General features: G+C 49.7%; 2 long non-coding RNA genes across 7 annotated transcripts in view; one reads left to right on the plus strand and one right to left on the minus strand.

Annotated features, from left to right (window-relative positions):
* The first annotated feature begins 732 nt into the window (after positions 1 to 732).
* Positions 733 to 2,159, plus strand: LOC116284947 (uncharacterized). Its single transcript, XR_012062611.1, has 2 exons — positions 733 to 954; positions 1,200 to 2,159. It is a non-coding gene; the product is annotated as an uncharacterized lncRNA (long non-coding RNA).
* An 8,230-nt stretch (positions 2,160 to 10,389) lies between these two features.
* LOC140688105 (uncharacterized) overlaps positions 10,390 to 13,667 on the minus strand; it is a 147,257-nt gene continuing 143,979 nt past the window's right edge. For 3 of the 6 annotated variants that reach the window (XR_012062852.1, XR_012062854.1, XR_012062849.1), the window contains exons 3-4: positions 11,078 to 11,499; positions 10,390 to 10,630 (exon numbers count right to left, since the gene is read on the minus strand). This is a non-coding gene — a long non-coding RNA (uncharacterized lncRNA). Of the gene's footprint in view, positions 10,631 to 11,077; positions 11,500 to 11,694; positions 11,788 to 11,821; positions 12,204 to 13,437; positions 13,509 to 13,667 lie in introns of those variants that run through there. The other 3 variants (XR_012062850.1, XR_012062853.1, XR_012062851.1) reach the window with 3 other exon arrangements.

Consider the following 13,667-nt stretch of genomic DNA (forward strand, 5'->3'; position numbering starts at 1 on the left):
GACTGCATGCAGCCACACAATCACACTAAGGTGTGAGAAGTGCTGTTGCGACAAAATCTTTTTTTTTTTCAACAATTAGATAAGACCCCGTAAGGAATCTGCGTGGCCAGATTAAGGGATGAGCAAGGTTCAGCAAGACCTAAAATTCACGCAGTCTGTCTCTGTTTAAAAGTCAAAGCCTTAGCAAGTGGTAATCAAGTGTGACTTTTAACCCCTAAAAGTCTTAAGAAGAGATGTTCTTGAGTTGTCAGCTTCAATATTTAGAATAAAAAGTTTTTAAATGCAGTAACTCTTTGAAACACTCCCACCAAGAGAACATTCCTCTTACATTTGTGTAAACTCCACACATATCACAGATGAAAGGTCTGTTTCCTATTTACTGTAGTCTGTTGTTATTCATTCATCCTTTCTTTCTTTCTTTCAGCAGTTATTGAGCACCTCACCATGTCCCAGGCCTGTGCTGTCATCCGGAATGGAGGTAAAGGATGCTAATTCCCTGTCTTCACGTGGTTCACACACGGGGGAGACAGACTCAATAACCACACAGTCTACTGAAGTGGCACAGGGGCCACAGAGGACTGGGACGGGGTGGGGGTAGGGGTACAGTAAGGGATGGTTTCTGGGAGCAGGTGATTTCTGAAGTTGTGATAGTCTGACAGGAGGTGAAGGACATCTTAGACGTAGGGAATACTATTCCTAACCCACACACCAGCACGAGCCACGGCAAAGGGACATTAGCATGATGCCATCATAAAGGTGCCAGTACACAGAGTGCTTCGAGAAGGCTAAAAGGGAAGAATTAATTTGGTAGAGTCACATCTAGGAAGATTTACTGTGCCATTTTCAGGTTGACCTGGAAAAAAAAAAAGTGAAGATCCAGTGGGTGAAGAGGTGGTTTGCACAGACAACCAGCAGGTGGCGCCCGCCCTTCCCTGCAGCTTGCGGACGAGCCCGGTCAGACCCCTGCCGAAGTACCTCCCACCCAAATACAGAATCTGGCCCGGGGGCCCCCCCTGCCCCACCCCCGCTTACACCCCCCGACCCACCCCCACTTACCCCCCTCCGCCACACGCAGCATATACCCTGAGCTGTTCTGTACCCGCTACCCAGAGAAATGAGGAGAAACAGCCGTGGTGAACAAAGCACCGTATTTGCTTTCATTTCACAGAAGAATGTAACTTCTGTGCTTTCTCTTTCAGAAAATAAAAGATCGTCTACCGTTTCTACTGAATGCCACTAAAAGAGAGAACTAAAAACAGTCATGGATTTCAGAATAGTGAGGACGCTGCACCTAAAACTACGGGCACAAGGAAGCCGCCTAGATGCGGAGAGATCAGATCGGCGCTCAGCGCCGGCACTCCTGGGGGCTCCCCGTGACCCCTCAACGCCCCCCCACCCCGACACACACCCCAGGAGAGGCTGGCCTACAGCGCGGGACCGCCCACCCACAAAAGAAACACACATTAAGAAAAGCAAGGGGGGCCGAGCAGAGAACAGGGCTCCGGGGCCAGGCCCCTGACTCGTCAGCCCTGGACCCACGGACCGGCCACGCGCTCTCACGCGAGCGCCGTTTCCCAGCTTTGAAGTGGGTCCGTAGCAGCCTCCCGGAGGCGCTGCCGGGGCTGCGTTGTGGAAGCGCCTGCCGACGCCCAGCCTACAGCAGCTCCTCAGCAAACGGTGCCGCCGGGTCCCCGCTGCTCTCCCCGCCACGCCGGCCTCCTCGCTGTATCTCGCGTGGGTCACGCACACGCTCACCTCGGGGCACGGGCACTGGGTCCTCCCTCTCTGCCTGGAGTGTTCTTACCCAAGATGTCTCCTTGGCTCACTCCTTAAGCTCATTCAAGTATTTGTGCAAAAGTGGGCTTCCCAAAAAAGCAGATCTGACCAGTCAGTCCATTTAAATTGCAGCTCCCTCTCCGTCCCTGCGCAGGCATTGCCAGTCTTCCTAATTCTGCTCTATTTTAATAGCCGTTATCACCTTCCAACATTTTATGTATTTTGCCTACTTACCAGGTTTATTGTTTCCTGCCTACACTCCCCTGCCCCTCACTTTTCCACCTTCCACTTTTATCTGTTCTGTTCACTGTTGTATCCTTGGTGCCAATGACATTGACTGGGACATAGTAGAGGCTCAATAAATACTTTCATGAATGAATGGATGCACACATGAATGCCCTTCTATCTCTGAGAATCAGGTCTCCTCATCTGTCAAACAGGGAGAGCTGGTCTTAAGATGAAAAGTTATCCCTTATAAGAAAGGGCCAGGAGGTGGGGAAGCACGGCACCATGGCTGACTGCTTTCCAAGTGACTGTCAAAAGCATCCAGCAGGAGGGGGGAGGGTGTCGCTCAGTGGGAGTGCCTGCTTAGCATTCACAAGGTCCTGGGTTCACTCCCCAGTGCCTCCATATAAACAAGCAAACAAACCAACCTATTTACTTTCCCCTCAAAAAGAAAAAAAAAAGTGAAAAAAGGGGGGGGGTATTCATCAAGGAGTGGTGAAAGGCTGCCCAGACACATACCTGGGCCCTAGTTTCAGTCCCTGTGCAGAGGGGCTTAAACTTGCTGTGATTTGGCCCTGGGGAGGAGTGTCAAAGGCTGTGGGTTTAAGCAGGGCCCTGTGTCTTTGGGGTTGGCACTAATTACACCCTACTATGCTCAGGAAACTCAGTAGAGGTTGTTCCTTACCCTGGAGGTGCCCACGGTCAATCTTTGTCTTTCGGAGAGGGGCAAACCTGGATTTAATCCCAGCTCCTCCACCATTGAGTTATGATCTTGGACATGTCACATCATTTGCCTGAACCGCAGTTTACACCTCTGTCGAACGGGGATAATAATGGCTACTGCTCGAGGTTATCTTGAGTGCCCAGCACACTGCTTACACGTAGCGTACATGTCATAAAACTATTTCCCTCTGGCTTCCATCTTGAGCTCCATCTTCTGGAGACATAGTGTGCAATTCAGGACTCGCCCTGCAGAGGGTGCCAGAGCACCAAGGAATCCTAGCTCCCCCGGGACGCGGGCGTGCAAGGTGGCTGTGGGCACACTAAGTCAGCCAAGGTTCTCTGGGCCCCAGACCTTGGGCTCCTCTCTCTCCATGCCCTCTACCCAGGTCCCTCATGCCCACGGGCTGCCCAGCAGCTCCCCCTTCCCAGGCTCTGTCCAATCAAATATGATACAACCACTGTCCTGGGTAAGTAACAAGCTGGTTTGATAAAACCAATTGTGCCAGGAAGTTTTTAGGTAATATTTGCTCCTCCCAGCTAACATGTGTGAATTTTAACAGGGTCTTTCTGAATACGTAGTTGGGAACAAGTGGACATTACAGGGGCTAAAATCAGCATTTCTCATTTAGACCCACGTGTGTTTCATGGTGAATATTGAAGATTTATTTCCTCCCTTCAGTGAGCTACTATTAGATTAAAAAGATAAAATTACTCGTAATCCACTATTTTAACCTACAAAACAACAATTTCATATGGTCCGAATTAATTTCACCCCTTCAACTCTTCTCAACTTCACTGCAGACCCTAGCTTGCTTTTCTTTCTTTCTTTCTTTCTTTCTTTCTTTCTTTCTTTCTTTCTTTCTTTCTTTCTTTCTTTCTTTCTTTCTTTCTTTCTTTTCTTTCTTTCTTTCTTTCTTCCTTTTCTTTCTTTCTTTCTTTCTTTCTTTCTTTCTTTCTTTCTTTCTTCCTTCCTTCCTTTCTTTCTTTCTTTCTTTCTTTCTTTCTTTCTTTCTTTCTTTCTTTCTTTCTTTCTTTCTCTCTTTCTCTCTTTCTCTCTTTCCCTCTTTCTCTCTTTCTCTCTTTCTCTTTCTTTCTCTCTCTCTCTTTCTGTCTTTCTTTTTCTCTCTTTCCTTTCTTCCTTCCCTCCCTCCCTGCTCTCTCTCTCTCTTTCCCCCATCACATTTCTACCCTTAAGTTCTGTTCCCCTCCTGGCCCTACAGTTTCAGCTTCATCACTTGGTGCCTTGACCACACCTCACTGGTGTGAGGCGGCCCCCTGGTGGGGCCACTGCTGTGATGGGCTTGGCGCCCCCTGGGGTCTCCAGAGCGCGTACACCTTGGGCACATCAGGGCTTGTCCAGCCAGGGGCTCCAGCTTCTCCGGCAGCAGGATGTGTGGGGTGAGGTGGGGGAAAATGGTTGAATAATGGCCAAAATTTTTCCAAATTTGATTTTTGAAAACTATACACTTAAGGATCTCAATGAACCCCAAGCACAAGAAACATGAATAAAAATACACCAAAGCATTTCATAACCAAATTACTTAAAACCAGTGATGAAGGAGGAAAAAGTCTTAAAAGCAGCCAGAGAGGGGAAAAATAAATTCTTTCCAAAGGAAGAAAGAGAACAGTGATCGCAGACTGCTTGGCGGAAACATGCCAAGCCAGAAGGCAGGGGCGCAACGGCCATCAGTTACTACAAGACTAACTTTCAGTCTAGAACTTCATACCCTGTAGAAAAACATCTGTCAAAAATGAATAAGAATTAAGTAATTTTAAAAACATCCAAATGCTGAAAGAATCCATCACCCACAAACAGGAAGTATGAGAAAGGCAGCCCTGCAGGCAGGAGGAGGGTGACGTCAGAGAGAATCTGAGCTACCCAAAGGCCAGAAGAGCACCTGCAACGGAAATCACATGGGTAAATATAACAGGGATTTTTCTGTTATTTAAATCTCTTTCAAATGGTCCACTGGAATACTGAATCTCTAGAAACGTGTCAGGATGGCTTGGTCAGGGCATCCAGCCAACAGCGTTGGGCCAGCGCTCCCCGGAGGCGCCCAGGAGCCGGCGAGGCGGCCGCCCTCAGCTCGTGCCCAGCAGGGGGAGCCCGTGGACTTTGGGAAGGACCAGGCCGCCCCACCGCCGGCCCTTCCCGGTGACAAACTCCCTGGGCCAGGTAGACTGGGGCTCTCCAACAGCCACAGGTGGGATCCCTCAAGGATAAATTGTAAAGCTTGAATGGATGGGTCCTGATCCAGGCTTTCCCATTAATTTGCTGTGCAACTTCATTTGGGCGTCTGTCTCTCTGGGCCTCATCAGATCCCTCATTTGTAAAATGAGGGGTGAGATGAGCTAAGGTCTAAAGGCCTTCTTTCCCACAGTCTGTCATTCCTTGACCACCTCGGCCCCTCTGCTCCCACCATGGTGGAGCCTCCAGCGGCAGAGAGAGGAGCCTTTCCCTCTGGGGAAGGGTTAAAGGAGAGAAGGCTTTGAGAAAGCAGAACCTGAAAATCAAGCTCCAGCCTTCCCTGTGCCCGTCAGCCACCCCCACTCTCCACGTGCAAGCACCGGGCCAAGCGCTTTGTAGCATTCTTTCATTTCATTCAACATTCCAACCCCCAAAGCAAGGAAGAGAGAAACAATTATCCCAATTTTACAAATGAAGAAACTGAGACCCAAAGACGTTAAGAAACTTGCTTAAAGTCAAACAGCTAATAAGAGGTGGAGCTGGCATTTGAGCCAACGGCCAGCCGGGCCCTGACATGTGCTCCCTGCCCTGAGCCTCCTGAGAAATGCAGTTCGCTCCTCGGAGTCACACTCTAACCTGGAAGGGCCCTTGCGGTCCTCTGTGCACCCCTCTCATCTTATATGGGAAGAAGCCAAATTAAAAGGGCACTGTGTGTGTTTGATTCTTTATTTTTATTGAAGTATAGTTGATGTAAAATATTGCAAATGTTACAGGGGTATAGTACAGTGAAACAATTTTTAAAGGGTATACTCCATTCATAGCTATCATAAAATAGTGGCTGTATTTCCCGTGTTGTACAATATATCCTTGTAGCTTATTTTATACCTAATAGTTTGTACCCTCAAGAGGGATTTTAAATGTTTAGACCCTCTTACCCCTGCCCAGTTCTCCTCCTATAAAAGTCCACTCGAGTCAGAGCATGACTTAACGGCAGTTCTGTGCTGTGCACTGGGAGAGAACCTCAGTTTACACACAGTTGATTTCCTCAGTTCTTCACAGCAGATGCACATGCTCATAATAAAAGTGAATAAAAATACCCGTTTTATAGATGTGGCTATTTCAGTACCGTTTAATAACTTGGTCACCATCACACAACCAAGTCAACTAAAAAGAACTGTAATCTTAACCCCCCCAATTCTAATCTCATGCTTTTCTGTGACACCTCTTTTCTTCTGAGCCACTCTTTACCTCCAGAACCTGTGGTACACAATGGCTTTATGAATGTGTGTGTTTATCTTGGTTATGACAAGAGGAAAAAGGTAAGAAAAAAACGCTCGGAGTAAGACCAGCTGGAAGGAGCAGCAGCAATGGCACCAGCAGCAAGAAGGACCCTTCCTTTCCTGCTGAGACCAAGTCCCAGAGCCCAAAGCTTTCTGGGGTCCTCCCCTCCCTGCCTCCTCTTCTGGGACCTCCTGGGCCCCTTCCTCTGTGCCCAGCCGGGCTCTGCTCTGTGCACCAGGTCTTGTGTTCATCCCCGCCAGAACGAGCCCTGCCCCAGCCCCCGGCTTCTCTGGAGGCGGGAGGGGGTCAGCCAGCAGCAGGGAGGCCCTTGCACTCCCCTTATCTTTAATGGGGAAGAGATACAGTCACCTGTCAGCTGCCCGGACCTAATTAACACCGGCTCAGAGTTTCAGTTGCTGGCTAAGGGCGCCCCTCCCTAGCTGAGGCTCCTATGGGAAAGTCGGTCACAAACTTGCTGGAGGCAGGACGTCGGGATAAGGTTGCTGCAGGGGCAGGGGTCTCGCCCCTGTCTGAACTCTTCTAGCATCTTAGACTAGAACAGGAACAAGCCAGCCTCTAAGTAAACAGCCACCCTGTTTTAAAATCCGGCCCTCCTGCGTCCTGCCCAGACCAAGGGAGAGAGACCCCCCCCCCGTTCACCCAGACATCGGGGTCTCCAACCCAAATTGTTTCTCTGCACCCCTTTCACAGGAGTCTGCGTATCCCTTCTCCCCAGTCGAAAGGTCCTCTGAAATTTGAGCCCAGGACTGTCTAGCTCTGAGCCCAGTGTCTAAGTCTAGAACCTTCTGAACTTGAACTTCCTACCCTGGTTCATGGCTCAGCTTTCACAGCCCCACCCCCGCTTTCGTCTCCTCCCTAAATTCACACCCTTTGGAATGACACCAGAATTCATCTGAATTATCAGAAGAAAGAACACGCAAACAAATAAACAAGGTCGTTACAGAGTGTGGCAAGCACTAGGACGAAAACAAATGGGATGCTGAGCAGAGACTGACTGCGGGGGTGGGGCGGCGCCGCTTTGGCTACAGGAGGCCCAGAAAGGCCACTTCCTGGGACAGACCGCACACACGTTCCGCAGCGCGCCTCTCCGCTCCCGGCCACCTCCCGCCACCCGCCCCGGCACGCCCTGCCCCACGTCCCTGCCTGGTCCCACTCCGGCAGCTCTTGGTTTTATTTACTGTTTCGACTGTTGTTATTCTAACCAAATATAATGTAAACTCAGTGAAGTTAGGGATTTTGTACTTTTTGTTCCCCGCTCTGTCCCCAGCACCCAGAACAGGGCTTGGCACACAGCGAGTGTGTAATAAATCAGTGTTGAGTAAATTCAAGTGGCCTCCGTTTCTCCTTGGCAAGATGGGCACAAGCCAAAGCCAAGAACGAGCTGGCCTCCAGACCCTCCGCCAGCCTCACAGGGCACTGCACTGGGACACAGTCGTCCCTCCCATCTCTCAGAGCCAAGATGAAGGTCATGGCTTCTCCACTGCAGGCCGGGCAGCAGGGGCCTGTCCCCTGCCTGGAGAGATGCCCCGAATCCAGGACCCAACTTCTGAGGAAGACCCTACTCTCACTTTGCTTCAAACCCAAAGTCCCCTTAACCTTCCCTTTCTCTCACTCCCCCACATCGAGTCCTCTTCGTTTAATCACCAAATACATTTTGAAGCTGCCCACCTTGTCTCTGTCTCCTTTTCCACCACCAAAGTCCAAGCCACCCTCTTCTCTGCCTGGACCACCGCAAAGCCGCCAGCTGGGCTCTCTGCTCCTCCTCTGAGCTTTTCCTGTTCAGGCTTGTGCAGCACCCAGAGTGTATGTTTTAAAACCTGAAATAAGAGTATTTTCTCTCTGCCTAAAATCCTTCAATGGTTGTTCTTTGCTCTTAAGATCAAATCCAAACTCACTGAACCTCATCTCCCACCTCCTTGGCCCTCACTTGCTCCACTCAAGCCCCACTGGCCTCTTCTCTCTTCTCCAAAACACAGATCCTCTTTGACATATGATGGAGTTATGTCCCCAAGAACTCACATAAGTTGAAAATATCATTAAGTCAAAAATGCATTTAATTCACTTCACCTACCAAACATCAGAGCTCAGGCGGGCCTACCTTAAACGTGCTCAGAACACTCACGTTAGCCTACAGTTGGGCAAAATCATCCCGCACAAAACCTGTTTCATAATCAAGTGTTGACTATCTCATGCAGTTTACTGAAGACTGTATCGAAAGTGAGAAACAGAATGGTGGTGTGGGCACAGGACGGTTGTGTGTTGGCTGTTGACCTCCCTGACTGGGAGCGGCCACTGTCCAGCATCATGAGGGTACCGCATTCCGTATCGCTAGTCTGGGAAGAGATCAAATCCAAATTTCAAACTGTGGTTTCTACCGAAGGCCTGTCTCTTTCACATCAAGTCAAAACTTCGTAAGTCGGGGACCATCTGTAGGTCAAGCCCTTCCCATTTGTTTTGAAGTTTCCCTCTTCCTGTGCTGCTCTTTCTCATCCTTTATGCCTCTGCTTAGACGTTACCTTCTTGGAGAGGCCTTCGGGGCCTGGCTCCCTGAAGGCCCCTTCAGATACAGCCGTTCCTTGTCACTCCGTCACGTTTCCTGCCTTCCTGATCCCACCGCCTCGGTAACGACTTTGTTTATTAGCGCGCTGTCTGCCTCCCCCGCTAGTGGAAGCTCCCTCAGGTTAGAGATCCTTGTCTCTTTAATTCATCTCGCTTCTCTGGAGGCCTCGCACGTGATTGGTGCTTAATGAGTGTTCTTTTGAAAGGATGAATACGGGGCCTCTACTCATTCACATCCTATTTTACCCACTGACTCTGGGCGCAGTCTCTTCATCCTGCTTGGCCTCTTACAAGCCTTTGCCACTTTTGATGTCCCCTCCATTGGAACCGCCTCCTCCCTCCCGAGGCCGATCACTCCGTGTCCTTGTGCATCTCTGGGACTTTGCTCTTCCCTCCGACCAATGTGCTCTTCTGCTTTCTCTTACCAGCTGAACCCTCACCCGTTCCTCAGTGCGAGGTTCAGACAAGACTTCCTCCAGTGTGTGCAGATCCCTGCCGTCTCAGCCCTTCCTTTAGGGGGCGGTAGATCATATGACTAACAGAACATTTATGTGTTTGGTTGTCACTGATGCTGTTGTTTTGCGTTTCTGTCTCCCAGGTGGACTGTGGCATCTTCTGAAAGACAGGGATCTGTCTTATCTGTCGTTATATTCTCAAGACTTACCAGACCACACGTACAAAGCAGCTGCTCGGTACGTGTGAGTGGAACTGCTTGGAAGGCCTGGCCCTTTATTACACAATCTCTTACCTCTGGGACTGCCTCTGGTCCCTTCAGTGACTCCTCCCTCCCTCTGTTAAATGTGAAACTTCCTGAGTTTCTCCTCTCAAACCTGGTATTTTTCTGTACTCTTTCCCAGAGACTGTCAGACCTGAAAGCAGCTCTTCCACTCCCAGCATATGGGAAGTCCCGCCGTGCTGGGTCCCTGCCTTAGTCCTGAGACCAGCCAGGTCACTGCCATCTCCAGCCCTTGGCAGCATCCGTGGCCAGACCTTTTTATTTTTAAGGTTCTCTGAAGAACCATTCTGACACTCACCACATACTTCCTGTGCAACAGAAATGGGACACAGATTTCTGCTTGATACAGGGAGACATGACCTTCGGAAATGAGTGCTCAACACTCTTGGGGCTGGTGCTTTTTGGGGTGAAACTAGGAAGGATAGGGCCACAGGACTTTCAGTCCAGGGGGGCCCCTCTGCCTCCTCAGCTCATGGACTTGGATTTCAGGCTGTGGTTCTGATGAGGACAGGGTGCTCGTAAACGCACAAGTCACCCAGCTACGGCAGTAAGCCCTCTGAGCTCAGCACGGCCACCGAGCACTTAGGGCCAATGTCCACGCACTTGTCCTCAGAACCCTAGACGAGGCCTGCCTGGGCGACCTCAGGGAAAAGTCAGGCAGGCACAGTCCTAGGGTAACTATAATTAGGGTCCTAAACTCCCGCCCACAGCACATCATAGCCTCGAATATTTGCCCTGAGCCTGCATGGGTGTGCGTCACAAGCCTGGTTCCAAGGGCTTGTCAACACCTGCATCGCTACCCCCCACCTAAGTGAACGTCAAGAGCTATCAGCAAGGTTTAAGGTAAAAAGCACACGCTTTGGTGGGATTTTTTCATTTTCAAAACTTCTAATTTTTATTGAAGTGTAGTTGATTTACAATGTTAGTTTCAGGCGTATAGCAAAGCGATTCAGTTACACACACACATATATACACATTTTTTAAAATTCTTTTGCATTATGAAAAAGCATAGGCTTTGAAGTGAGCCAGGTCTTGGTTTGAATCATGACACTCCCATTTGTGAACTTCATTCAGCAAATATTTATGAAAGTCATTCCATGCACCAGGCATTGTACCAGACCCTGGGGAGAAAAAAGGAAACAGAACCAACATGGACACTGGGCAAATTACTTACAATTGTAGGCCTCTGCTTTCTTATCTAAAACGAGGTCATGGCTACCCCTTAGAGATGTGAGAGGATTTTGTGAGACGATATGTGTAACTATGGAGCTATTTACATTATCATCATTGTAATTAATAAAATAACATGGTAGCAGTGTGTGTGAAAAGCCACACAACTATTTAAACTTTTGAACCCTAAGGAACCTTTATCCTAAGGAAAAGCCCAGATACAAAGACATAGATGAAGGAGAGAGGTGGGAAAGAAATTATCTACCGACTAAGTACGTACATTCTGCCAAGCAATGGGTGAAATATCTTACATTTTTTAATTCATGAAAATGAGCAAAGGAAAAACATTACAAGCAACCTAAGTATTCAGCAGTAGCATCATGAATGAAATATTTTACCATCATTTGAAGTAATTATAAAGACGATGTAGCAACATCGAGAAACGCTCGTGACATGATGTCAGGTGGAGAAGGCAGGTGACAGAGTGTAGGCGTGCGGATCACAGCTGCAGCGACACACAGCTCCTGCGCATGAGCACAGACACACGGAGCACAAGGCCTGCGCCAGAATGACGGGTTTACGGCGTTGACTCTGCTCTCCATTTCCCAGACTGCTGGCAGTGCTCTTCCATTTTTTGCTATATCAGTGTGATAGCTGGGCTTTTCCTAGGGTGTTTTATTTGCAGGTTATTTCTCTCTGTTCTCTGTGGTCCGCCCATCAATGCTGAAAGGGGAGAATATAAATATTTTCACGCTTGGAAGTCTCAGTAGGGGGCAAATCTCTGAAGAGGCCTCGGTTGCATTCAATTTATTGCTGTTTCCTGAAAAAATAAGGGAAAGAGTTACCCCCGTTATATTTAGTGCTACTGATAGCAAGCCTTCAGGAACAGAGCTCCTGCTACAGCAGCACCTGCCAGCCCCACCATCAACACCTGGAGGGCTCTGTGTCCCTAGGAGGGCCATCGGCACAAGCTGACCTCCCTTCCATCCATCCACCCACCCATCCACTCACTTACTCTACAATCCACCTGTCTATCCATCTGATGCTGATTTACTGTCTTCCATCCTTCTATCCCACCCCTTTGTTTATCCGTCTACACATCTACTCTTTCTTGGAAGGGCATCATCACAAAACTTCCTTACAGGAATTAGGGATTTACAAGTGTCCTGATTCTTCAGCAGGCAATTAGCATGAAAAGGCAAGGTTCACGTTCCCAAATGGGGTCAATGATGCAACAGGACAGGAGCCAGGAGGCGTGCTTCTCATCTTCGCAGTTGCTGGTGGGCCGCTCAGGAGCTGGCTCGGCAACTGGGCAGGCTCCCACGGCCCAGGAACAAAGGGCCCAGTAATCAGGTCAGATCTGTTGCCAGGGTCCTCCCTGCCCCAGTAACACCCAGCTGGCGGCTGGGAGCAGGATCTTCAAGGCATTCCAAGCCTTGGCTCCTAAATCTGTCACATTCTAGGGCTGTAGGTGGAGTGGGAGAGGCCATGCAGTATGCACTTGTCAGTCTGCCAGCTGAGAACCTGTTTTAATCAGTTAAACAATGAGCTCTCGTTACATAAGCCTGGACTGTGACCTTCTCAATCAAGTGCTAATGGGGGTTGATGAGGACAATCTACCTGGGACCTTCTCACCTCCCATCAGACTGCTTAGAGTCCTACCTCAGTCCCTAATGAGGTTAGATGGGGAAACTGAGCCAGGGTCTGCTGAGTGACCGGGATGTGTTCACAGAGCAAAATAAAGAATTCAGCATCGATGGAGCATGTGTGTGAGGTCCAGAGCCTGAGGCAAGGAAGGCAGGGAGGAACCAAGTGTACTTCCTGCCTGTAAGCACGGAGTCTAGTGGAGAAAACAGACCCTAAGACAGTGAGAACAAGGGTGTAAGGGGCCACAGCAGCAGTGAGGACAGCGTGAGCTGAGAATCCAGATGTGGAGGCCACATCTGTCTAGACAACCCCAGAGGCTTCAGGGAAGGAGGCATTGGAACTGGGCCTGGACCGCACAAGCAGACATGGCTGTGCCCTGACAGATAAACCACGGGAAAGCATGGAGGAGCAAGGGAGAAGGCTCTCACACCGGGTCCCCGAAGCAGCAGCCGCTCCCTTTAACTGTGCAGCTCAGATGTGAAACGTAAGCCCCGGAAGGTCCTCTCGGTGTTCCTGGAACACGCTTAAAGCCGTCATAGGGGGAGGGTACAGCTCAGTGGTAGAGTGAGCGCTTAGCATGCACAAGGTCCTGGATTCCATATCCAGTACCTCCACTAATAAATAAATAAAAATTAAAAAAAATAAAGCCATCATATCACCAGGTCTCTATTCAGTCTTCATTTTGTCTAGAAGAGACATCTCTTCTGTCTACCTGGCCCCAGTGCTCCCAGCCTGCTACACTTCACTCACCCTTAAAGGCCCAGTTCTTAGGCTGCCTCTTCTGTGAAGCTTCCTGGACTGGCCCCACCCCAGGGCCAACCCCCTCCGCGCCCCCCATGTTTTGTTCTAACTCTAGGACCACATTTATCAGGCTGCATTCCAGTTAGTCTGTGGATTCTCTCTCCAACAGCCTTCACTGTTGTATCCCCAGTGGTCCTCACAGTGCCCGGCACACAGTCGGTACTCAGCACCTGATTGTCCGGGGACGACTCCTTCCAGGGTCAACTCACACTCAGGTGATCCAGAAGCACCATCCAGACCCCTTTCCTGCGAGACTGAGCTTATTGTCACAGCAGGAAGCCACCAGTGAACCTGGGAAAAACAAGTCTACCTGCAACCCAGCCAGCTCCCGAGCCATCGTGCCACAGACCAGCCACCTCCAGCACACTTTGTTGTTTCTAGTGTCTGTAGGAAACCCGGAGCTCCCTGGGCCCCAGCCAGCAATCAGCCATCCCACAGATGTTAATTGCATAGAATTCATTAATTGTGCTGCATAGAAGGCATCGCAGCACCGGGACCCTTCAGTGGCTGGGAAGAGAGGTGGGAAGAGCTCACTAGTCA

This window comes from Vicugna pacos, chromosome 21 (genome assembly GCF_048564905.1).
Source record: "Vicugna pacos chromosome 21, VicPac4, whole genome shotgun sequence".
Lineage (NCBI taxonomy): Eukaryota > Metazoa > Chordata > Mammalia > Artiodactyla > Camelidae > Vicugna > Vicugna pacos.